We start from the raw sequence: 25999 nt of genomic DNA, 5'->3' as shown, positions 1-25999 counted from the left end.
GAAAGTTAGAGTTTAAGAACAAGTAAGACTTTATGAAGATACAACTAAACAGAGAAACATGTCATTGATACTACCTAAATAGTTGTACCATGCTTTACAACTTATAAAATTCTTTTGCATCTGTCAACTGATGTGAACCTTGCAACATTTGTATTTGGTAACAATTACTCATATTTCCTTCCATTTTCCAGAAAAGGACACAGCGATTACAAGAGGTTAAGTAACAGAGCCAATGTTAATGGCCCCGATAATATGTAAACTCAGGTCTTATTCAGGAAATCTTGAGGCCTTTCAACAGCCTTTCCCTATATGTGGGAATGTGTCAACATTTCTTGAACAGGTTTTCGTTAGATACTACCAACGATAAAAACTTCCTTCCCAGACCAAATAAATGCAAAATCTGTTTTTAAATTTTATCAATACATTACTCCACTTGTAAGTCAGAAAGAGTGACTTAATTCAGTAAAATAGTATTTTTCACCAAAGATTATGGGGCATTTTCTATTCTTTATTTTCACTAACAATATTTTAAAATCAACAGTTGCACAGTCGAACCAGTTTGGGGGAGATTCCTAGAATGCAAGATAGAATTTTTTAAAACTATTTTTCTCAGTATTGTCTCTAAAGTAAGTCAAATAAACTGTAACTATGAAAAAATCTGGCCCAACAGACATGAATGCAATTATCCCTAGGAGTCAATTCTAAGTCAAATGAAGAGACACGTGGTCAAATTAAGAAAGAACTCTTTAGTATTCCACCTAAAAATCTGACCTGATGAAGAATGTAATAATGGTAACCCATATAAAAGGCAGTGCTTTGAGTAATAGTGATGAATATGAAACCCAGTCAATGCCCCATTTTAAACATTTTAGGGAGGGAGCCAAAACATAAGAGACTCCTAAAAACTGAGAACAAACTGAGGGTTTATGGGGGGTGGGAGGGAGGGGTGGGGGGGTGATGGGTATTAAGGAGGGCACCTGTTGGGATGAGCACTGGGTGTTGTATGGAAACCAACTTGACAATAAAGTTCATAATAAAAACAAACCAACAACATTTTAAACAACATCTGTGGCTCTTTGGAATTTATAATAATAAAATGATTCTCTTTGGTTTGTGCTCCTGTGTTGAGGCTAAGGGAGAAATAGCCCTCAGAATACCAAAATGGCAGAGGAACCCTCTCCTTTCATATAATTCCCCAAAATAGCAGTCAATTTTTACAGAATCAAACAGCCAAATGAAGAATGGACCAAATAAAAGACCAAGAGCAAAAGAAAAGCAGATGCTTTGGCAAGAAGGCAGCCTATAAATGTTGGTTTCCCAGGATTTTGATAGCAAGAGTGTTTATCGTATTGAAAGCAGAGTCTAATTGAATAAAAGAGTTTTTAAAATAGTGGGCCATTAATTAGGCGGCATGGGGTAAAGCACAGATTCCATAATGTACGAGGCTTCTGGGAGCCAGAGGCAGCACTCATTGATTCTGTCAGGATGCCAGAGGAACGAGAAAGCTGAATGTTTTGCCTCTTCTGGAAACCTACCTGATACATTTGGAAGTGGCTTCCCCATGCATTGCCTCTGTTCAAATCATCCCATAATTACTCTGGCACTGTAAGCTGCGAACTTGGCGGGCTCTGAGAGATATCAGATGTTTTTCTCATGCTTGCTGAACCTCTCTTAGACAAATTTTGCATTGTTTTTTGTGTCAGTTTTATCGTGGAACATCGTGTTGCCATCTGGGAAGGAAAACAACATGGTAGAGGAGCAGCTGGTGAATGGCAATGGACAAATAAACATTGGCAGGCAACCGCCATTAGGTGAGATAAGAGGGAGGGGCAGCCGCCAACACCGATGATCTCTCACCACTGGAACATCTTTCACTGTCCCCTTCTCTCTTATCTTCATTCAAATTCATGGCAATTTTTCACTCAGAGGCTTAAGCTCTCCAAGCGTCAGGTGTTGGGCTTTCTCTTCTGTGTCCAGGAGGAACAAGAGAGATCTATAAAATATCCAACCAATTTAATTTCTCTGCCTGGACAGGACAATGGGCTTCCTGAAGCAAGGGAAAAGCCTCTGATACCTTAACAGAAAGGCTCCCCTGAAGAATGAGAGGGTACCAAAACTCTTACCAAGCTTTTCATGCAATATAGTGGCCTTTATTTGGGCCACACCCAACATCATCAATATTTGTGGCTTTCAAACCCTTAAATATTTTAAGGGCCATATTTATGGCAAAACAATATAAGTAATACTAACATGCCTTTGGGAGCAGGGCAGCAAGGGAAAATAAGTTACACTTGATTGACAGTTATACACCATGCTTTCTTGTTTCCAAGATATAATTTTTCCATTGTAACATTTCTAAAATTGAGATCCACAGAATAGATGTCTAAAAAAATATCTGACAACCTCTAGGCAGCAGAATAAGTTATGAAGTGCCAATAGTCATTATTGCCTGCACATCGGCAAAATGGTAAACATTTGAAGGTGAACATTCATCCAACCACTTCAGTCATGTTATTTTTATTGTTGGAACCAATTTTATTGAATTTTTAACTCAAATTTGGATTCCAACCTTTGGTTTAAAATATCTTCAAAAGATTACACACACACACACACACACACACACACACGTAATATAGCATTAATTTTTCCAATTGTGTTCAATTTACAGAAATTTGTTTCACACAGGCAACATGATCAGAGGCAACAGAAGCTTCAGGAACCACTCAGAATTGTTTAAATTAGTAGAAATTGGAAGAATGAATCCATGTATCATGGAGACTAACCTTCAGCTAGAACATCTATCTGACAAAATCTTCCAGCTGACCTTCAATACACAATTCAATTAAGGATAAAATTATATATATTCAATACATATTATATTTGATATATAATTCAATTAAGGAAAAGTTATATATATAAAGTATAATTTATATATATATTACATCACTGTTCTCTTTAGTGGATTATATATTGCATATATGTGATATATTATGTATTGATTATATATCATATGTTTATATGTAATATTTCATATGTATGAATTGAACCAAAAAGTAAATGAAAATGCAAAGTTCTGGAAATCTCGACAAGATTACACTCTAAGTCCTAAAAATGATGCAGTTAAAATCAAGAACAGTGTACCAGTATGTCATTTATAAATGTCAGTGACTAAGAACATTTGAATGCTGAAGTGTAAAAGGCTTAAACACAAATTTTGATTGTGGTAGTTATGAAAATGGCATAAAATTATACTGGCCATTTATTATAAAAAATCATATATAAAAACTGTATACAGTTAATATAGTGTTTCCTCCACCACATACATACAATTGATGGTGATGTTAAAGGAAATATGCTAATGTTCAGAATTACTGAGAATCATCAAATTTATCTCTTTGTTTAGAAAATAAGGTCCTAAGATCCCACAGGTTACTTGTGACAGAACTCAAACTAGAAATTATGAGCTAACCAGAGAGGCTTCAAAAGAGGGACAATATGATGGCACAAAATGAAAAGCCTTGACCTACAGGATACACCAAATTAGGGCCAGCCAGTAACTCTCTGAAAATAACATTAAAACAAGCTCTCTGGCTGGGGGGGGGGGGGGGGGGGGGGGGGGGGAACTCTGCTACTAAATCAATCCTCCCTTAAATGACAATGGTTAAACATGACCAAGAAGACTGCTGGGAAAATCTAAGAGACACCAATTCACAAAGAAAACTTCCTGAAAATCTATTTAAATACCTTTCAATATCATTCATGAGAAAGGCCAGAAACTCTCAATGTTTCAGTAATTTACATATGGCCACACTCTTTTGTTAATGTGTTATTCATTCTTCTGACACCTGTCAGGGAAGTATATGACAATTGTTATCACCCTGTTTTGAGCTCCAATGAGATTGAGTTAATTTCATCACATTGTTAATTCAGAAAATTTGAGACCATATGCATTAGTCCATAATCCTTAATCTAAGAATTCAAAAAGATTTTTGCCTATAGACCATTTTTATTCAACATATATGAGAAATTTTGCAGCAGGAAACTACTTTTTTTTTAAGAAACTTTTTTTTTAACGTCTATTTATTTTTGAGAGAAAGAGACAGAGACAGAGCACAAGTGGGGGAGGGGCAGAGAGACAGAATCCGTAGCAGGCTCCAGGCTCTGAGCTGTCAGCACTCGAACTCACAGAACGTGAGAGCATGACCTGAGCCAAAGTAGGATGCTTAACCCACTGAGCCACCCAGGTGTCCCAGGAAACTGTTTTCTAAAGCAAACCCATCATTGTCAAAAAGAAGCTTCAAGCACTTCCTCCTTACTTCTTGAGCATCTACTACATACAGAACACTAGATGGACTCTGCTGTGATACCAGGAAAGGTCATTCTTAGCCCTGTTTTACCAAGCCAATGGAGAAATTGAAACCTAGAAGTGGTAAATAACTTGCCCAAATTTAAGCAGCTCAAAAACCCAGAGAACTATCTCTAAGGCCTATGACCTTAACTGCTACACTGTGATAGAAGGTGTTTAATAATTAAGTACCAAATTAGTAGCATATAAGTGACTGTGACTTTGAAGTCAGCTTGAGTATTCAGGTAAGCCTCTTGGAAGAGCTAGAAAATAAATAGGGCCCTTGAAGGATAAAGAAGATTGACAAAAGGTAGATTTTTGTCAAAAAATCAGCAAATAAATAAAGCTGAGGGGCAACAATTGGACTACAAGAAAGGGAAACTCAGACAGGAATAGTTGGAATTTTGTAGAAGGCCTACAGGAGATGAAACTGGAATTAGAATTACATTCTGGCCAAGGTAGTACAAATCAATTTGTAAATGTTGATGTCCTGTTGGAAGGCTTCCAGGGAGACAGAGCAGAATGGAGAGGAAGTAGTCCCCCTTGATGAGTAAGTCAGTGCCTTCCTGAGAGGGTAATAGCCTCACAGCTCAGGGGGGGACTCAGATGACGGAATGCAAGAAGGCGACATAACTAATATGATCATTGAATGATAAATTAGAGCATATAATTACATGGATATTTTTTACCCCAAAAGACAGGATCTGGTCACTTAATAGGATCAATGAAGAAAGAAGCATACCCCTGGCTACTGAGAAGCACCCAGAGCCACTGTATCTTTGCTTTGTTGAGAGTGAAATAGTTTTGACATAGCTACAAGCTCATCTTCTGACCCACCAGAATGTCCCTGTTAACAACAGAATTTCATAGGAATTGAGTAAAATATAATCATAACTACCTTGAATTCCAAGAATGCAACAATGGAGCTTTATAAGGTAAAGCTCAGGCTTGGAAGAGTCCAGATTTAAGATGTCCAGGGTAAGAAAATCTTGTCATGTCAACATTAGCAAAAGGGGCACATTGAGTTTGAAAAATAAAGCAATATATTCTATCATGAGTAGCAATTTTTTAAAAAGAGCCTAATACTGCATGCTTACCAACAGAGTCAGGCCTGGGGTAACAGAAGGAGATATGGTGGAGGGTGGGGTGGTGGGCTATTTCCTTCTACAAAGTGGGCATAAGTGGGAACCCTAAAAGTTATAGAATCTGTTTAAACATGGAAGGCAATTTATTCTGACCTCTAAATGGACCACAAGGGGCAATGTCAAGTGTCTTAAGTCCTCAGAGTGGGAGCCTAAATTTTGAGAATGCAAATGCAAGGAACTAAGAACTACTGAACCTGACAGTGGACCCTTTAAAAAGGGAATATTTTATTTATATTAAAATTCCCAAGCACAATGCCCAGCAAATATTAAGAGTTTAATAAACATTTGGGGTGCCTGGGTGGCTCAGGCAGATGGGCATCCAACCTCAGCTCAAGTCATGATCTCAGTTTGGTTCCCGGGTTCAAGCTCCATGTCGAGCTATGCGCTTACATCGTGGAGCCTGCTTCGGATCCTCTGTCTCCTTTTCTCTCTGCCCTTCCCCTACGCATGCATGCTCTCTCTCTCAAAAGCAAACTTTTTTTTTTAAGTTTAATAAACATTTGATGGCTAAAGAGAAGCATAATACCCCTTCTAAGATTCCCTTCTGAACTGCAGTAGAGACAGAATAAGCCTTACAACAGGATAAAAAGGACATCACTTAAGTGATGTTATCAGGAGGGCAGGGGGCCCCTTTGTTCCCTGAATGTTTCCAGTAGCCGTCATGACAGGCTTATGTAACCGTTGGCTGTCATTTCTCAGTGTTAGGTACCACCCTCTCTCCCTGGTAAATAGTCCTGGAAGCAACAAGCTCATTAAGTGCTAACGTGTAACTGGTTTCACTCTCTCAAGCATGAGTGGCATCAATAGCCTAACTTAGAGATGTCAAAAACAAGTCAGAAAAAAAAAAAAAAAGAATGTTCTAAAAAGCAACTACCTACATAATAAATTGCCTTGAGCTCCAAATAGAGAAGACCACATCTTTTGTAATACACAGGCACTACCATATTTTAAAGCAGTAGCAACGTTTGGGTTCCGTGGCCCTATGACCCTGCTTTCTTACTCTCTCTTCCCTTTCAATATTCCTTAAACTCAGCTCCAGGAGAGCCCACATGCACAGGCAGCCTCTTCTGGGTAAAAACAGGCTCTACTGTGGTAGGTAAAACTCTTGACTCCAGGTCTTCCTATCCCTTGTCATTCAAGCTACCTGCCATTTATTTGCCCCACCAAATATCAAAGCCTATTACATAGCTACAGTAACTAAAATACTATAGCGCTGGCATAAGAATACACAGAAAAGGGGCACCTGGCTGGCTCTGTCATGGAACCCGCAACTCTTGATCTCTTGGGGTTTTAAGTTCAAGCCCCAAATTAGGTTTAGAGATTACTTAAAAATAAAATCTTTAAAAAATAGACATTAAAAAGTCAATAAGAGGCTTAGAAATAGAAAGTAGTGTTCACTAAAATTTATGTTGTGAAGGTGATAAATCAGTTTCAGTGATAAATATTACTAAAATTTTTAGTAATTTATTTGACTTTTAACTCTATATAGTTCTAGTTTACTTAAAAGATACATACAAAAATATAAACCATAAAAAATTGAAGAAAATAAAAAGTAATTTTATTGATCCTGTGGCTTTTTAAGTCTTAAAGTTAGTCAAGAAATTACAGGGGCGCCTCGGTGGCTCAGTTGGTTAAACGTCCGACTTCAGCTCAGGTCATGATCTCGCAGTCCGTGAGTTCGAGCCCCGCGTCGGGCTCTGGGCTGATGGCTCAGAGCCTGGAGCCTGCTTCCGATTCTGTGTCTCCCTCTCTCTCTGCCCCTCCCCCGTTCATGCTCTGTCTCTCTCTGTCTCAAAAATAAATAAAACGTTAAAAAAAAAATTAAAAAAAAAAGAAATTACAGAAAAACTTAAATGTGACAACGTAATATTTTGTCTTTTTATCAGAAAACATCTTTAGCAAAATTAAAACTATAATAGACATCTAAATTTTTTTGTAGCAGAAATCTAATTTTCCTTTGGGCTAATACTATGCTCCCTCTTGGCTTATGTAAGTCTGTCCCTATCCCTCCAAAAGTGGGTGATCAAGGTAAATATGGCCATTCCCACATTCTATGTTCCTGGGCAGAATGACTGTTTCAGGAAGGGACACACAGCCATGTCCACCCAGTGAGACTCATTCGAGTACCACAGTGACTGGAAAAGGGAACCTTCCTTCACTGAGTGACTAAGAAAGCTGGATCTCTGCATGGCCATTTTGTCACCAAGAAGAAAGCTATGCCTGAATTATGTCAATCCAGAGGAAATGCAAGCTGAAAGATGGACAGATTCCGAGTCTGGATGATGCTATTAAGCCCCTGAACTCAGCACTACCTAAAGGCAGCTCTCTGGAGCCATCAATGAGCCAGTAAATTCCCATTTTTTTTTAAGCTGGTTAGAAGCTTTCTGTCTCATATAACCAAAAAACATTAAAGAGAAGTAGCTGTAGGGACACCTGGATGGCTCAGTCAGCAGAGCATGCAGCTCTTGATCTGGGGGTTGTGGGTTTGAATCACGTGTTGGGTGTAGAAACTACTTAAAAATAAAATCTTTATTTTTTTAATGTTTTTGGGGGGGTGGGTGGAGAGAGAGAGAGAGAGAGAGAGAGAGAGAGAGAGAGAGAGAGAGAGAGAGAGAGATACACAGAGTATGAGCAGGGGAGGAGCAGAGAGAGGGAGACACAGAATCCAAAGCAGGCTCCAGGCCCTGAGCTGTCAGCACAGACCCCGACACGGGGCTCGAACCCACAAACCATGAGATCATGACCTGAGCCAAAGTCAGACGTTCAACCGACTGAGCCACCCAGGTGCCCCAAAAATAAAATCCAAGAAAGAGAGATAGAGATGTGGCTGCAGGGCCGAGTACAGGAGGCAGAAAGCCGAGTGCTGGCAGCAGCTGGGTGGGCACCGTGGCCAGGACCACTACTATCGAGGCAGTGAAGATGCTGGTTCTGCAGCAGCAGGCCAGTGGTGCAGAGGAAAGGGCCGAGCCCCTGGAGGGGGAAGTGAAGGGGAAAGGTGAGTCTGGGAGCAAGCTGAGGCCGAGGTGGTCTCCTAAAACCGCAGGATCCAGCTGGTTGAGGAAGCCCAGGAGCACCTGGCCACTGCCCTGCAAAAGCTGGAGGAAGCCCAGAAACCTACTACTGAGAACAAGACAGGTATGAAGGCTATTGAAAATGGAGCCTTAAAAGATGAAGCAAAGATGTAACTCCAGAAAACCCAATTCGGACAAGCAGAGCACATTGCGGAAGAGGCAGATCGGATGTATGAAGGAGTGGCCCAGAAGCTGGTGATCACTGAGGGAGGACCTGGAATGCACAGAGGAGTGAAATGAACTGGCAGAGTTCAGAGCTGCTGGAAGATGGAGGAGGACATCAGACCTGATGGAGCAGAACCTGGTGCCTGAGAGCTGCTGCAGAGAAGTACTCTCAGAATGGAGACAAATATGAAGAAGAGATAAAGAATCTTACTGATAAACTTAAGCAGGCAAAGACCTGTGCTGAGTGTGCTAAACTAGCGAAGACAAGTGATGATTTACAAGATACGCCAATATGCACCACAGAGGAACACCTCTGTACACAAAGGATGCTGGACCACCTTCTGCCTGACCTAAATGATAGCTGCCCTGCAGCTGCCTCTCCTTCTGACCCCAGCTCCAGCCTGAGGCCAGCATGCCCGAAGCTGGCCTTGAAACTGAGGGCTGATCTCTAACTGGATGACTGCTTTCTCCTTTTGCCGCATCTCCCATCCCAACTCCTGTGTCTTTTTCACCAGTATCTGCCCCTCCCTAGAGATTCCAGTTGGGCTTGAGTCTGAGCATCTCTGGGAACAACATTTAAGGGAATGTGAGCACAATGCAAAGAGTCATTAAAAGCGTGTTACTCATGCGCACTCCCTCTTTCTAAAAAAAAAAAAAATTTTAAATCACTTTTGGGGCATCTGGGTGGCTCGGTCAGTTAAGCATCCAACTCTTGGTTTCAGCTCAGTTCACGATCTGAGTTTGTGGGTTCAAGTCCCACATCAGACTCTGCCCTTGCAATGCAGAGTGTGCTAGGGATTCTCTCTCTCTCTCTCTCTCTTTTTCTCCCTCCCTCACCCCCCCCTCCCTTCTGATGCTCTCTCTCTCTCAAAATAAATAAACTTAAAAAAAAGCATGTTGTGATGTACACATTTTGTAATTACCTTTTTTGTTGATGATGTGGCAACCATTTGTAAAACATTCCAAATACAGTAAACCCTGGTTTGCGAGCATAATTCATTCCACAAACATGCTTGTAATCCAAAACACTTGTATATCAAAGTGAACTTCCCCATAAGAAATAAAGGCAGCTCAGATGATTCAATTCACAACCCAAAAATATTCATATAAAAATGATTACAATACTGTAATATAATAGAAAATAATAAAGAAAATATAAAATATAAAGAAAAATAATCAAACTAACCTGAACTTATGTTTGAAAACCTTAGTGGCTGGTGTGAGGGAGATGGGAAAGGAGGCTTATTGTAGAAGATGACTTTCCCTATCACTAATGGAATCACTGCTACCTATTGGCTCAATGGAATCTTTTTCTGCATGGGGACCACTGTATATGCTCGTACAGATGTTGACTACAGTAAACTAGTAATAAACTCTTGTCATATGCTGTGTTTAAAGTAAGTGGCAATAAGGGGCGCCTGGGTGGCTCAGTCGGTTGAGCGGCCGACTTCGGCTCAGGTCGTGATCTCACGGTCTGTGAGTGCGAGCCCTGCGTCGGGCTCTGTGCTGACAGCTCGCAGCCTGGAGCCTGTTTCAGATTCTGTGTCTCTCTCTCTCTCTGACCCTCCCCTGTTCATGCTCTCTCTCTGTCTCAAAAATTAAATAAACGTTAAAAAAAAATTTTTTTTAATAAAGTAACTGGCAATAAGGCAACAAAGGAAAGGGTCTATATCTGCAGGCAGCCTGACCTAGAATGAAGCACAGCATTCCTAAGCTTACTCTTGTATGGAAAGACAAAGGACGGTCCATAGGTGTTTTGAAGTGACAAAAAATACACTAGTGCCAGTTGTGAACACCTTCCAACATTCTGAAAAAACACTGATTTATGCCAAACATCACAGCCTGAGTCACAGCATCCAAGCATAGGAGATGATCACCCACAATCCCACAATGAGAGAAAAGAGAGAGAAAGGGACAGGGAACCAATGGCTCAGTGGTGATCATGTGACATTCAACATCACATACCACTCATATTCCAAGACATCACTCATTTATCAAGTAAAATTTATTACAAATGTTTGCTTATCTTGTGGAACACTCACAGAACAAGTTACTCACAACCCAAGGTTTTACTGTAACTTTTCCACAGTTCTGAAGCAGCAGTCTAACCTCTTTCTCACCTTTGGCAAGTAATTTTTCAGCTTAATGCATACTGCCATCTCCACAGAGAAGGAAAAGCCACTAATACAACTGTTTTGATTCTGAAAATTGACAACGGTCTTTTTGAAATAAAGAATCAGTCCCTCCTCATCCCCCCAAAAAAGAGAATTAAAACTCAAAATAGAGGGGGGGAAAGTGTACTTATACACTGCATAAGAGTGGTAATTTTCTGAATATATAAATTACTTATATAAATTGGTATTTTACCTCATAGAAAAATGAACATTAAAAGGATAAAATGGCTAGTAAATATGAAAATTTTTAAATATGCCACATGAATAATCAAAGAAAACTGAAGCATATTTTAGATAACTATTTTTCACCTAAATATTTACCCAAAATTGTGATAATCATTCAACACAGAAGAGAAGAGAAGAGAAGAGAAGAGAAGAGAAGAGAAGAGAAGAGAAGAGAAGAGAAAAGTACTCTCAAGCCCTGCTTGTGGGAATATAATTCTGCACAGATACTTTTGTTGGTTGAAAACCTCAGGAGTTTCCGGATAAAATGTGAAACTGGCCCTCGTACAGAGAGAGCAAGGAGAGACTGAAGAAAGAAGTAAACCATTCCAGATTGGCAGCTGACAGGTTTAAAAGCAACAGAACTTACATACAAGGCTTGTCTTGGGCATCTCCAACATGAGTAGATGTCTGTGCCCAACCACCAGAACCTTAAAGTTTATACAGAGGCCTTTAACTGAGTTCAGTCATGTATACCATATCCAGATGGTCTGAAGAATACACTGTTCTCTCAAAGCTGTGAAAATGGCTCCCACTGTGGGAATGATGGGTAGAACAGACATTGCAAGGACAGGGGAGGGAATGAGAAGCCTCCAGTTGCCTGGGTCCAGCTCTCAGATCAACTGGCAGTCACATTCTCCGATGACCTCCTTCAACAACGTATTAAAGAACTATTGGATTTTATACACACACACACACACACACACGTTTAAAGACTCCAACACTTTGTTACAATAATTCCACATTTAAGCATCTTTCCTAAGGAATAATCTGAAGTAAACATAAAATACTATATATAAAAAACTTCAAAAATGATGTCTTTAAAAATGACATTCATAAAGAGTTTTAAAAGCATAGTTAAAATAGGGGTGTCTGGGTGGCTCAGTCAATTAAGCATCCAACTTCAGCTCGGGTCCTGATCTCATAGCTCAAGCCCTACATGGGGCCCTATGCTGTCAGCACAAAGCCTGCTTTGCATCCTCCGTTCCCCCTCTCTCTTGGTCTCTCCCCGTTTGTGCACATTCTGTTTCTCTCTCTCTCAAATTAAACATTTAAAAAAATTAAAGAAAGCATAGTATAATATTTTCACTATATCATTAGGTCAAAAGGCAGTAAACAAACACATTTTCTCAGAAGTAGAGTGACTCTTGTAGGCATAGAATGTCACAGACTCAAGGGCTACTCTAATTGGAAAGGATTTCAGAGGTGATGTAACTCAACATTTCCCCTAACAGAGGTATCACATCCTGTGATCTCTAACAAAGAGTCCTTCCTTCTTTCCTTGAAAACCTGCAGTGAGAGTGGGTGGGGCAGGCACAGAGCTCACTCATACTTGAGGGGCCTCAGAGCTCCAGGTGATGGAGAGTTCCTCATTATAGTGACTCAGCATGTGATGCTGAATTTACTATGCTGACTCCTCTCTTGGTAATTAGCTTTACTCTCTGGAGCAATGAAAATCACATCATGGGAAGATCATGGCTTTACCATGAAGTAGACCAAAATTTGAATCTTGGCCACACATCATACTAACGTTATGATCTTGGACAACAACTCTGAACCTCGGTTTCCTCACTTGTAAAAATAGAGATGATGATATCCACCTCTCAGACAAGTGAAAGAGATCCCACGTACAAGGCACCAAGCATAAGTGCACACAGCCGACACTTAATGAATGTTAATTCTCTAGTCTCTTCTCCTGAGGACTGGGCACACTGCCTAGAATACAACAAGAATTCAAAATTATTTGTTTAATGAATGAGTTTTTTTCAAAGAGCTGCGAATCCACCTATGCAAACAATAATTCACTCCTATTTCCCAACCATATCTTTGAGAATGCAATGAGAGAACGTGAGATGCTCCGTGGAATTTAGAATACAAAATATTTTGGCTTTACTTAGAATCACTAGTCTAATAAAAGGGAAACGAGATCTGATTGGTCCAGTTATTGTTATGGAATCCATGTTGCTTTCAATGATCACTCTCCCTTGATAACTGCTCATATGTACTTAACTAGTCTAGTCAAAAATGATGCTTACAATGACATCAAAATTAGTAGGCTATAGTTTTCAAAATCCTTTACCTTTCTTTTTTTTTTCTCCATTAGATTTTTTTTTCATTTTCACTGTAAACTCTTGAACTGTCAAGAAAAAAAGTGAAACAACAACAAAACAACAAGAGCAGAAAAAAACCAGGTGCTCTTAGTGATGACCAAAAGGTAATCAGAAATCATATTCGTTGGTTGTGACATCCTGGAGTATAATGTATCAGGGCCTGAAGACCTGAACTCAAAGCACATCAGTGTTCTCTGTTCCCCCAACTCCCTTGAAATTTGATTCTATTTTCATATACTAAGTTCTCCTCTTTCCAGGAGGGAGATCAGGTATTCAGAGCCAACAGGAACAGAATGTGACTTTTGTTTTCTCTCTTAACTGTTACTATTGCATCAGGTGCCTTTGAAAGGAGTCTCATCCTTCTGGACTCCATGTAGCAGATCTGGCAAGCCTCTCTGGTCTAGCAAATTTCCCCAAATGGTTCATACTGGTTTCTGCCCGTTCACCTTTGGTTATCAGAGTCTGATTTTATTCTTTTAAGATAGGAAGAGCAATAATGATTTTATCTAATATTCTCCCCCTTTTCCTTTTCCTTTGGATTGAAGCAGGATATCAAGTGGAAATTTTCCAGGTTTCCCAGAACTACATCTGATATTGAGGTCAAGACTAAAATATGCTAAGACTCCCATATTCTAATACACAGAATATCCCTACAGGATTTACTAACAGACCTCAGTTTAGAACAAGCCTTACTACCAAGTATTACCACCTCTCCCAGTGTAATGTAAAAAGAGAACTTAGAAAGTAGTGAGAAAAGTAGCCTCCTAAGGAGACACTATTCCATGAGGGAGAAGGAGAGTAAATTATCTTGTTACCTAAATTCAAGGGAAGTGGGTTCAAAAGTGATCCATGTTAATAATAGGAAGTGTCTACTTTTCCAAACAAGACATCCAGATGGCTAACAGACACATGAAAAGGTGCTCAAAATCACTGATCATCAGGGAAATACAAATCAAAACCACAATGTGAGACACCACCTCACACCTGTCACAATTAACAACTCAGACAACAATAGATGTTGGAGAGGATGCAGAGAAAGAGGAACCCTTTTACTTTCCTGGTGGGAATGCAAACTGGTGTAGCCACTCTGGAAAACAGTATGAAGGTTCCTCAAAAAACTAAAAATAGAACTACTCTACAACCCAGCAATTACACTAGTAGGTATTTATCCAAAGGATACAAAATGTTAATTCAAAGGGGTACATGCTCCTCAATGTTCATAGCAGCGCTATCAACCATAGCCAAAGTATGGAAAAGCCCAAATGTCCATCGACTAATGGATAAACAAGAAGTGGTACACATATACAATAGAATATTACTCGGTGATCAAAAAGAATGAAATCTCGCCATTTGCAACAACGTGGATGGAACTAGAGTGTATTATGCTAAGTGAAATAAGTCAGCCAGAGAAAGACAAATATCATATGACTTCACTCATACGTGTAATTTAAGAAACAAAACAGATGAACATAGGGAAAGAGAAGCAAAAATATACAAAAAACAGAGAGGGAGACAAACCATAATAGACTCTTAAATACAGAGAACAAACTGAGGGTTGCTGGAGGGGTGTTGGGTGGGGAGATGGGCTAAATGGGTGATAGATATTAAGGAAGGCACTTGTGATGAGCACTGGATGTTATATGTAAATGATCAATCACTGGGTTCTACTACTGAAACCATTACTAAACTATACGGTAACTAACTTGGATTTAAATAATAAACAAACAAACAAACAGGAGGTGTCTACATGAAGGGAAGTTGGGCAGTTTATTTTCCAGACAGCAATCTGTTTGGCCAGCACACCTGGGCTACCTGAATCATGGAAAGAGAGCTGGAAAGTATGCTGGGAGAAGAGGCAGCCATGAAGCTACCTGCCCCATTATTTGACAGGTCATAGATGGATGACTTTCCAAAGGGTCAATAGACAGGAAAAAAGTTGCTAAATACTAGCTGTCTTTCTAGACTTCATCAAGAAAGCTGACCACCAGGAAAGGGAGACCTTGATTTTGGGTGGACAACTTTAAGAAGCACTAAGGGAGTGGAAAATTAAAGCCAGATTTTTCACATCCAAAACTATGCACTAGGTAGGGAAGGACTTTGGAAACTCTTCAAAGAACCTACATATGAGAGGACCAGTACCTACATGCCTGCCCACAAAAGGCAATAAATGATTACCTTGAGCCAAACACATGAAGACAACTAACCAGTCAGAGAACTCAACTTCACCACAGGCAGTTTAACAGGGAAGTGTTTACCCTTGTCCTTTTCCTTCCACTTTGCCTTCCACCTGGCCAGAAGATAGAGTAGGGAGAAGTCATCCTGTGTAGAATGAAGAGGGAAACACAGCTTTGAATCCAATTCAAAATTAAATTTTTGAGGGGTTCCTGGGTGGTTCAGTGGGTTAAGCGTCCAACTCTTGCATTCAGCTCAGGACATGATCTTGTGGTTTGTGGAATTGAGCTCCGGGTCAGGCTCTGTGCTAATGACACAGAGCCTGCTTAGGATTCTCTCTCCCTCTCTCTCTACCCCTCTCCTGCTCACACATGCTCTCTTTTTCTCAAAATAAATAAATATTTTTTTAAAAATAAAATTAAAATTTTGAAACAATGTAAGACTATTATAATAATTAAAAGTAGCTGAAACCTTCTGCAACCTAGCCAGCATATTATTAAGGTACCTGTTGTTGACTACCTACAATGAAGTACTATAATATACAATTATATCATAATACAGAGAAGAAGAGTAGTCATTAGAAGCTTATACCCAAATAAAAAAAAGTATACAACAAATATACTTACATTTTCTCATGCTTTTATCTTCTTTTAGAATAAGGACAGCCACATTTTCATTATTTGATGTTGTCTCATTTTCCCTCTCTTGTCTGGATTTTATTGTGGTTGTACACTCAGGATATTTACACCTTTTGGTATGCCTTACAGAAGCACAATAAAAATTACTTGAAAAAGTAATCTGAAGTCAGAGTCCTCAAATGGTCTCTAGTCTATCCTTGCAATTCAAAAATTCAGATATGGCAGTGTGCTTCTGTATAGACTATCCAGGATGATTGCAGGGCCTTCACCAACAAGCAGTGATTGATGGACTAGAGATGTGGTTACAGAACCACTCAGAGAGAGGGCCCAGGAACTTTTCAACAGTGTGAAATATAGAGGGAATTTGGCCCAAAGGGAGATTCAAGATGCCTAGTTCAGTAGAGGGTCAGGGGGTGATTTTATAGGTCACCATGGACAACATCATTTGTAATATCTCCCAAACCATTCCCATAACATGCACCAAATTCCACTAGAAGGGGCAATATAGGAACTCACAGGTTTGAGGAGAAGAATTATTGAATTAAAATAAATTAGGAAATCAACAGGCACACTACAAAAATAAAAACTCAAAATCAGATTATCATTAAAAAAAAAAAGCCATAGCTGGTGCAAATAGAGTTCTACATTTCACCAGAGTAACACTACCAACCTATCAGGTGATATTCATTTCATGAGCTGTGCCACCATAAGGCAACAACAAATCCTACAGCCTGTATGAAAGTCAGCCCACCTCACCAAAAATGTCAGCCTAAAAAAGAGATTCTAGATAGCAACAGAGCAGTGCACACACACACACGCGCGCGCGCGCGCACACACACACACACACACACACACACACACACACGAAATGCTTAATAAAAAAGTATCAACATGAAAATTAATGGTGGATGTGCTTGCTTCGGCAGCACATATACTGAAAATGAATAGTGGAAGAGGAGGACTTTTAGAGACATCAAAGAGAATGTGAATTACTCTGAACACCCTGTCAAGAAAAGGAATTTCATAGATTACATTGACAGGGATTTGAAAAAAGAATATTTTCATGATACTTCCCTTTATTATTTATGAATCTTACCATTTTTATTATATTGAATCCCCAGGACAACTGTGGTCTGGAAGATTTAATAACTTAAAATTAAGGTAAATATCAATGGTTGAAAACTTACCATTTGTATTTTTTCAATGTTTACTTACCTTTGAGAGAGACAGAGTGTATGCGGGGGAGGGGCAGAGAGAGAGGGAGACACAGAAGCTGAAGCAGGCTCCAGGGAGAGCTGAACTGTCAGCACACAGCCCAACGCGGGACTCAAACTCAGGAGCTGCGATATCATGGACCTGAGCCAAAGTCTGATGTTTAACTGACTGAGCCACCCAGACACCCCTACCATTTGTATTTATTGAACTGGAAATTTCAATACCTTAGACCAAAGTCATAAGTAACAGGAATTTCAGGTACCATTATAGGCATTACAGAAAGAGGAGGAGGCTTTTGAGGATGGGCCATGTATTTATAAAATTCCTAACAATATTGGCAGCCTAGCACTATACACTGAAATGCTCTTCTTCTATAAAACTGATGTTTCTGACCAATGTTATCAAGGGAAATATTTTGAGTTTTTCTTTCGTTCTTTTTTTTTTTTTCAGTCAACAATGATGAATTTGATCCAAAACATGGCTCAAACCTTGTGAGTAAATGAAACGGTAGCTTGATGATCTTCAGGTCATACTGCTCTGATACATTTTTTGGTAAACTTTATATGAAATTGCCTATAGCCAATGAATAAAATAAAACTGGCAAGTTGTTGCAGAATATTAAAGCTGAATATTTCACATCCAGCTTTGTTATGAAACCTAAGTAGAAATCCTAAAGTGACAACTTGTCCATTTTGAATATTTTGCTTGGAAAAAAAAAATAGAGGAAGGTGAATCTGCTACCATAGGATTGGTAAAAAAGCTGAAATTTAATACATTCCAAACTAAACATCACTTATTAATTGGGAATTCAAAATATCACTGAATTATAGAACTTTTTGGAAAGTGAACAAGGAATTGAACAGGGATGCCATATGTAGCTTGACTCCAGACAGCACAACTGCAAAGCCAATAACATGCACTTTCACCCCCAAGGACCTGAGAAATAAGCAGAGACAAAATATTCAAGGCCTTAAAATTTAGCTGTGGGAAATTTACTGCAGCTAAATAGAGAAGAAAACAGCTGATCCCATGGGAAAGACATAGATGGCAATGTAGGGTGCAATTAAGAGCAGTGGCAAAGCTATTCACCATTACTATTTGTTTAATACAGTCACTCTGAGCAAAGGTAGCTGCAACAAGGAAACTGTTCTCTCTACCCAGGTATCTGGGGAATTCAGGGATTTCCAGCACAAAGACCCATCACTTGAAGGACGATGTGACAGAGGATTCAGAGAGATTGGTTGTCTAATGGACAGGGGAATAAATTCTCCCAGAACACTCCCTGTTCAAACCATTGGAAATGGAGGCGCCCTTCAGATCATCTGTATGCCTGTTTCTTTTTTCCATTTTCAATTTATAATAACAATAACGACCTAGACATAGGACATTTCCTGGGCTTTAATGACTGTCTGAGGTTAATGGCCCTCAACTACACCTCAGGCCATCAACCCCTCCCAGCCAGTCATCAATCTCCAGGAAATATCCTGTTCCAGGGTCATTATTGTTTCAATATCAACTATACCTTAAAAGCTTTATGGATTCTGCAAATACAGATCTCTTGCCAATAGAGGTTATAAAACCTGTTTAGAATTCTGAAATTATCTTGAATTTGACCTCTCAGAGATGTTGTGTTCAAAACTAAAATCGGCTTAAGAAAACATTCACCTTTATCTTTGTTTATTTACATTTTCACAGGAAAAAGGTCTATTAAATATTACACGGCCTAAACAAAAATCAATGAGTATTAGAAGAAAAAAATAAAATTTAAAGATGAGCACCCTCTCTCCAGAACTGTGGCATAACTCAGCCTCTGAGAACACTGTTATTTGTGAAATAGCTCCCTAAAATGCTTTATGTGTTTAAGTGTCACCAGACAATACCCCATGCATAGAATTTTCAAAATATATCCCAATTCTAAAATCTCATTTTTCACTTTCATAAAAAATACCCCAGTTTATACATTAATATTATTATAAGAAGCATTCCATCCCCAGCAGAATATTCCACATGAGGATGAGCTGTTAAAACAGGGATAAAATACAATTTCTGGAAAGGGCAGCTATCAAGGTTCTGATTCGGCAGAAAAGGGGAGGATGGTAGTCCAGAAAGCATTTGAGATCTAGAGAGCTGGTATAGACATAGGAGGGGGACAAGGCAAGTGATTAGAACCAAGGAAATCCAACAAATGGCAATAGGTGCACTCTCTGGTAAGCAGGCAGACCATATACCCATGAGGACTTGGGCAAGCAGGTCTCTGGAGAGAGGTAGAAGCACTGGATGGGCCCACCTTTGGAGAAGAATTTAGGGTCAGAGATCTGTGCATCAGGTTCTGACAAAAATAGAGCCTAGTTGCAGGAGAAGTCAGAACTGTGTTCCCAGGTAGGTTTGTGACACAATTCTAGACCCTGAAACTGAGAAAGAAAATAGGATACTGGTCACAGGAATGATATACAAGCTTAGGTGATAGGCTGGGAGCAGAGAGTCAAGAAAACAGAAAGGGAGGCTAGCTGTATTCTACATAAGTTCGATCCCTATGATCAGCGAGGGGAGTGGTCATGGAGCCTGGCACAGAGCTAAATATTTACTTTTTTTTCAACGTTTTTTTTTTTTTTTTTTTTTAAATTTTTGGGACAGAGAGAGACAGAGCATGAACGGGGGAGGGGCAGAGAGAGAGGGAGACACAGAATCGGAAACAGGCTCCAGGCTCCGAGCCATCAGCCCAGAGCCTGACGCGGGGCTCGAACTCACGGACCGCGAGATCGTGACCTGGCTGAAGTCGGACGCTTAACAGACTGCGCCACCCAGGCGCCCCTAGAGCTAAATATTTAGAGGAGAAAGTCAAACAGGTCACATACAGCTATCCATTCTAATATCCCATTTTGAAAAGGAAAAAAAAACTTTTCTTTGAAATAACACTTGAAGATTTTACTCTAAATCATGTAACTGTGAAAACTGTAAGGTATCAGGACTCAAAGCAGAGAATAGAGGAAAACAACCACTTCCCAGAATTTCCAAAATTAACTTCTCATCACAGGGAAATGAATCTTTTAACTCAAAAAATGGAATGATGTATTATTGTTTTCCTACTAATCTATTATAACATTTTCTATAAGGACCAAAGTTGATATACTAATTGGTACTGGAATATTTTAACAGTAAAATCAGGAACGCAGAAGACAAAAGTGAATTTGAAATAGATCCTAAGATAAGGACTTGAGTATCAACAGTTTATTTGGAGAACTTCTTAGATGACTCTTAAACTCCTCACGTACTTTTAGAATTACTGTAGAGCCAAGATTGGCAGCAAGATTTCTTCAGAGGGCTGTGCTGTGTCTATACCCACAATGGGGTATACACCCCTCCCTAGCCTAGTGAGATGTGAATTCAAAGGGAAGGATGGGAGGACTGCTTCTCTTTGCCTCAAGATAAATGAGGTAGGGGTGCCTGGGTGGCTCAGTCAGCTGAGCATCTGACTTTAGGTTAGGTCTCACAGTTCGTGGGTTCAAGCCCCACATAGGGCTGGCTGCTGTCAGCACAGACCTTGCTTTGGATCCTCGGTCTACCCCCCCATCCCTTCCCTGCTCATATTCTCTCTCTCTCAAAAATAAATAAAAATCATTTTAAAAAAAGATAAGCAAGGTAAGTTGAAAGATGACTGCCCCCAACATGTCCTTGTCTCCATTCCCTGTGGATATGTTACTTCACATGACAAGGGTCTTGAAATGGGGAGATTAACCTGAGTTATTTAGATGAACTACAGGTAATCATCAGGGTCCTTATAAGAGGGACACAGGAAAGTCAGAGTGAAAGAAGACAATATGATCACAGAAGCAAAGCTCAGAGAATCAGAGAGATTTGAAGATTATACACTTTTGGCTTTTAGGTAGAAGGAAGGGGCCATGAACCCAGGAATGCAGTTGGCCTTTAGAAGCTGGAAAAGGCAAGGAAAAAGATTCTTTCCTAGAGCCTCCAGAGTAAGGTAACCTTGCCAACACCTTTACCCACTGGGAACCATGACAGCTTTCTGACTTCCAGAACTGTACAATAATAAATCTGTGTTGTGTTAAGCCACAAAATTTGTGATTTATTTTAGCGACAATAGGAAAATAATACAAGAGAAGGGTTTTTGTGAGCCCATTAGGAGATCTTACTAAGCGTCCTTGAAACCTTAGGGAATAGTGGAGACCACTGTCTGACTATCATCCAGAAAATCTAAGGGTATGATACAGGTTAGCTAAGTGCTTTGACAACAGAGTAAACAAGTGGGAGCTGGCCTATGTTCCAGAGCCTGTTTAGACAAAGAATATGTGACTGTGTCTGCCTGCACAGGATTGTCTTAGGTCTCATTCCTGAGAGCCACCTACAAGGCCAGCTTCATGGACATGGAACTTGTCCAGTCACACAAGGAGCTGCATTCAAAAGGAATCTATACTTGGTTTAATGTTCTGCTGTCACTGGCTTGAAATTCTTAATAATTTCTGAGAGAAGAGTCCTGCATTCTCCGAGTTCTACATAGACTGAACTCAGCTCACAGAGTTCTACAAATTATGTTGCCAGTCCTGGCCACCTAGAAGGGCAAGTGATCAGCAAAGTGAAGCTGGCAGGATGACAAAAGTCTTAGTGACCGAGGGAGAAGCAAAGGAACGACTGGTTTAGACATGCCATGGTCCAGGTCAAAGCTACAGATTCCAGTTATGTTGTGTGACAATGTTTAGGCAACCTCCAACAACTTCTTTAAAGCATCTACCAGAGAAAGCATCATGTCTAAGTTTCAAGCAGGCCTTGAGGGACAGAGTGCTGGCACACAACAGAATCAGTGAAGGAAGGACTTTCAAGTCCCCTTTCCTCTTTTACCTGGTAGGTGTCTGAATGAGTAGCTGGCCCAGTAGAAAGGTGAAGTAGACGTGCTCCCTGTGGAGAGAGATGAAAATCAATAAGCCCCTTCCCCACTGCAATCTTTCCACCCACCGCAGGCAGAAACCTCCACTCCATACCAAGTACAGAATTTTGATTATGACATGGTAGTGGATCCTTTGATTATTGAAGGGGAACATTGTTTTGTGATTGAAAGCAACCAGAAATTGTCATGGGATTTGCACATGTCTATTTAGGGGAAGAATTAGCCCCAATGCAAACATTTTAAAAGAACAATGAGAGGGACACCTGGGTGGCTTGGGTGGTTAAGCGTCAGACTCCTGATTTCAGCTCAGGTCATGATCTCAAGGTCATGGGATCGAGCCCCTTGTCCAGCTCTGCACTGACAGCGCAAAACCTGCTTGAGATTCTGGCTCTCTCTCTCTCTCTCTGCCTCTTCCCTGCCTGCTCGCACATGCTCGCTCCTGGTCTCTCTCTCACTCTCTCTCAAAATAAATAAATAAACTTAACAAAGAACAAGGAGAAACCAAACCATCTACAGATTGCAGTTATTCAAAGCAAGGGTTACATAAGTTACAGTGGAGGAGTTAGGGACAAAAACTCTCTCATCGCAAGTGTGGTAGACATCATTCACCAAGAAGATTTAATATTGCCCTTATAAACCAAACATAAAATAACATAATATTAAAAACTCTAATATGCAATTTCCAGTGGGGTAAAAAATGCATGATAAAAACTTGAGCCTCCGTTCCAAACAGAAACATAAAGTATCTCCCCTGAGATGGCTGATCATAATGCACAGTATGGACAAGCACTGGGGGCTTCTTCCTCCCATCCATCCTTCACTGCCCCAGAATTATCTTTCTCAAATATGATGACCATGTCACCCTTCTACCTAAAAGTCTCTAATGCCTCTTGGGGTGCTTCAAGATGAAACCCGACATCCTGAGCACAAGTACATGGTGCTCCTCTGCCGACCTAGCTGTCCTTTGCCACATGTGCTTTTAGAGCACTAATCCCCAAACTTTAGTTACTCACATTCTACCTTGTTTGCGACATTCATCTTCCCTCAGAATAACTGTCTACTTACTATTTTTCTTTAAACCAAGTACTATTTTTACTCAAATAAATTTATTCTCATTCAAAGCAATGTCTCCAAATCAAGGGTTTTTTTTTAAGTTTATTTATTTATATTTTGAGAAAGAGAGAGAAAGCACGAGCAGGGGAGGGGCAGGGAGAGCAGGAGGGACAGAATCCCAAGCAGGCTCCGCGCTGTCAGCACAGAGCCTGATGTAGGGCTCAATCCCATGAACTGTAAGACTATGACCTGGGCTAAAATCAAGAGTTGAACACTTAACTAACTGAGCCACCCAGGTGCCTCTGTAAATCAAGTTTTAATGTACTACTTATAGCTTTACTAAATATTATCACTATTTAAAATTAATTTTTAAATTCAAAAATGTTACCTCTGTGTCTCACCTAAATCTATCAGTCACACAACCCACTGTTCATGTCACACACATTGGGATGTGCTACTTTAGACAGAAACTACAATGAATTTTTACCCTTCAATACTGAGCATACTGTGCCTTTGAACCTGTTGTTCCCTCCTCTTAGAGTAACCTTTCTATTATCTATAATGTTTCTCTCTTCCTTTAGGACTCAACTCAATCCAAAAGGCACCTCTCCTTTAAAGCTTCCCTAAATCATAAAGTTAGATGCTCCCCCTGTGAATTCCAAAGCAATTTTTATCTGCCTGCATTATAACATTTATCACACTGCAGAGCCTTATGAAACTGAGAGTACTCTAGTCATCTTTGGGTCATCCTGTTACCCACTTAGATGCTCAGAAAAATGTCTGCTAAGTAAAGGAAGAATAATGAATTATAGAGCCAAAGATAAGCTACACACAAGCCATTTATTGTATAAACATTCCAGCATAGTATTACTTCTGCTAAGTAAAAGACATCCTAAAATCTCAATGTATGAAAGACCTCTCTGTAATTATCAGAAGGGACCAACAAGCAAATTTAAAGGTATTCCCAGTACACGGCAGAAAGAACAAAGAAGAACTGAGAAGGGAGTATAGAATTATATTAAATTTCAATGTAAAATTTTTACAAACGTCTGCTTGCAGAGGTTCTAGTTATCCTTTTTAGTAATCTGCCATTTAACAATCACTTCCTAACTGCAAACTTTTTAAATTAAAGCTAGAGAAGCAAATTTAAAATAAAGCAAAGGGTTATGAAAGCAGAGATCAAGCATGGTTACTTTAGAAGAAACGACCTCACTGAAAATGAAAATTATATCACTAATATGTGAAGTACTCAGAATAACTGCTCCTCAATACCAGCACTGTGTTAAAACTGAGGAAATGCCCTTGTCCTATTACACTTTCCTAGGCTTACAGAAGAATGAACCAGAAAATGTTGAGAGATGCGGTATCAGGTTTGGCAGATTTTTTAAAAATCTGTTTTAATCCCAACAAGACATTTAATCTCTCTTGTCTTTACTTTCCTCATCTGTAAAAAGCAGTTGACAGATATATTAATGAATAGGCATTCAAAACCGGTAAAAATGTAAGTGTATATACTTTAATACTCTGGTTATACCTGAAAAAATATAATGACTCTACAAATATATTCTCTGAAGTGCTGTTATTTAGGCAAAGAGAGAACAACCTGAATGTTCATCAATTTGGTCACAGTTAAGCACTTGATGAATACCTGATGTAGAGTGACTTGCGTCCCCCCAAAATCATACATTGAAGTCTAAATACCTTGTAGCTCAAAATGTGACTTTATTTGGAGATAGGGCCTTCAAAACAGTAACTAATTTTAAATGAGGTCATTAAGGTGGGTCCTAATCTTACATGACTGACATCCTCATAAGATGACATTACAACACAGACACACACACACAGAGATGCCCGTGTGAGGACACAGAACAGACACAGCCATCTACAAGCCCAGGAAAGAGGCCTTAGGATAAACAGCCCTTCCGACACCTTTATCAGGACTCGCAGCCTCCAGACCTGTGAGAAAATACACTTCTGTTGTTAAAGCATCCCTGCCTATGGTACTTTGTCATGGCAGCTCTAGAAAATTCATATAGGTACTCTCCAGGCCCTCAAGAGGAGATAGGTATGCAAAAGGGTAAACAGTGTGGTAAGAAGGTTAGGATGAAGCAGATTATGAATGTTATCAACTCAGCACAATTTCATGTAGTGTTTGAAATTATAATTACAGAGAGCATATAGCAACCTGGGAAATGTTCATACAAATTATTAAGTGAAAAAGAAAAGTACCACAGTGTACCTATTCTATGAAAACTATAAAAAAGGGTTTAACAGGCAAAAATAGATTTTGTTTTAAAAGAAAATACACAACCTTTTGCCGATTTAAACTACCGCAGTTTACTGGGATATTAAATAATGACAATATTAAGTATTGGTACACTCTCTTTCTCTCTTTTGCTTCACATTTCAGTTTAGTTCAAGTTTCTGCTTTTGAGAAAGCTATTCTGAGAAGGATTCTGAAAGGAAACTGAAAGAGATTTCATGAGCCTAAAGACTGTACAGAAATAGTCACTAAAAATAAGTAAGGACATAAGGAAAATAGTGTACTTGATTCTGTATTTGAAAACTGATCTAAAATGAGGTTCTAGAGCCTTGCCTGGCTATGAGCCTCAAAACCAGGCTCATTTATAAAAATATCCAAGAAGATTTTGCCAAAGTAAAGTGAGGACAAGTGAGATGAGCAAAAGAAATAGGTCTCTCTCCCCGGGAAGGGGCAGAAAGAACAAGGGCCCAGGCAGTTTCTCAGGCTTATGCACCTGACCAGACCCCTCAGAGTAGGAGGGTGAAG

The 25999-nt window shown here is 39.6% G+C and overlaps 1 long non-coding RNA gene and 1 pseudogene across 1 annotated transcript; both read left to right on the top strand.

Annotated features, from left to right (window-relative positions):
* Nucleotides 1–1747: 1747 nt before the first annotated feature.
* LOC102963632 lies at nucleotides 1748–9178 on the top strand (annotated as a pseudogene).
* A 3994-nt stretch (nucleotides 9179–13172) lies between these two features.
* LOC122239487 lies at nucleotides 13173–17922 on the top strand. Its single transcript, XR_006218680.1, has 3 exons — nucleotides 13173–13337; nucleotides 17165–17204; nucleotides 17709–17922. It is a non-coding gene; the product is annotated as an uncharacterized LOC122239487 (long non-coding RNA).
* Nucleotides 17923–25999: the final 8077 nt, after the last annotated feature.

The sequence above is a fragment of the Panthera tigris genome, chromosome B3 (genome assembly GCF_018350195.1).
Source record: "Panthera tigris isolate Pti1 chromosome B3, P.tigris_Pti1_mat1.1, whole genome shotgun sequence".
In the NCBI taxonomy this organism is placed as follows: domain Eukaryota; kingdom Metazoa; phylum Chordata; class Mammalia; order Carnivora; family Felidae; genus Panthera; species Panthera tigris.
Note: the sequence above shows the minus strand (reverse complement) of the source record. Positions and strands in the feature narration are given on the sequence as shown.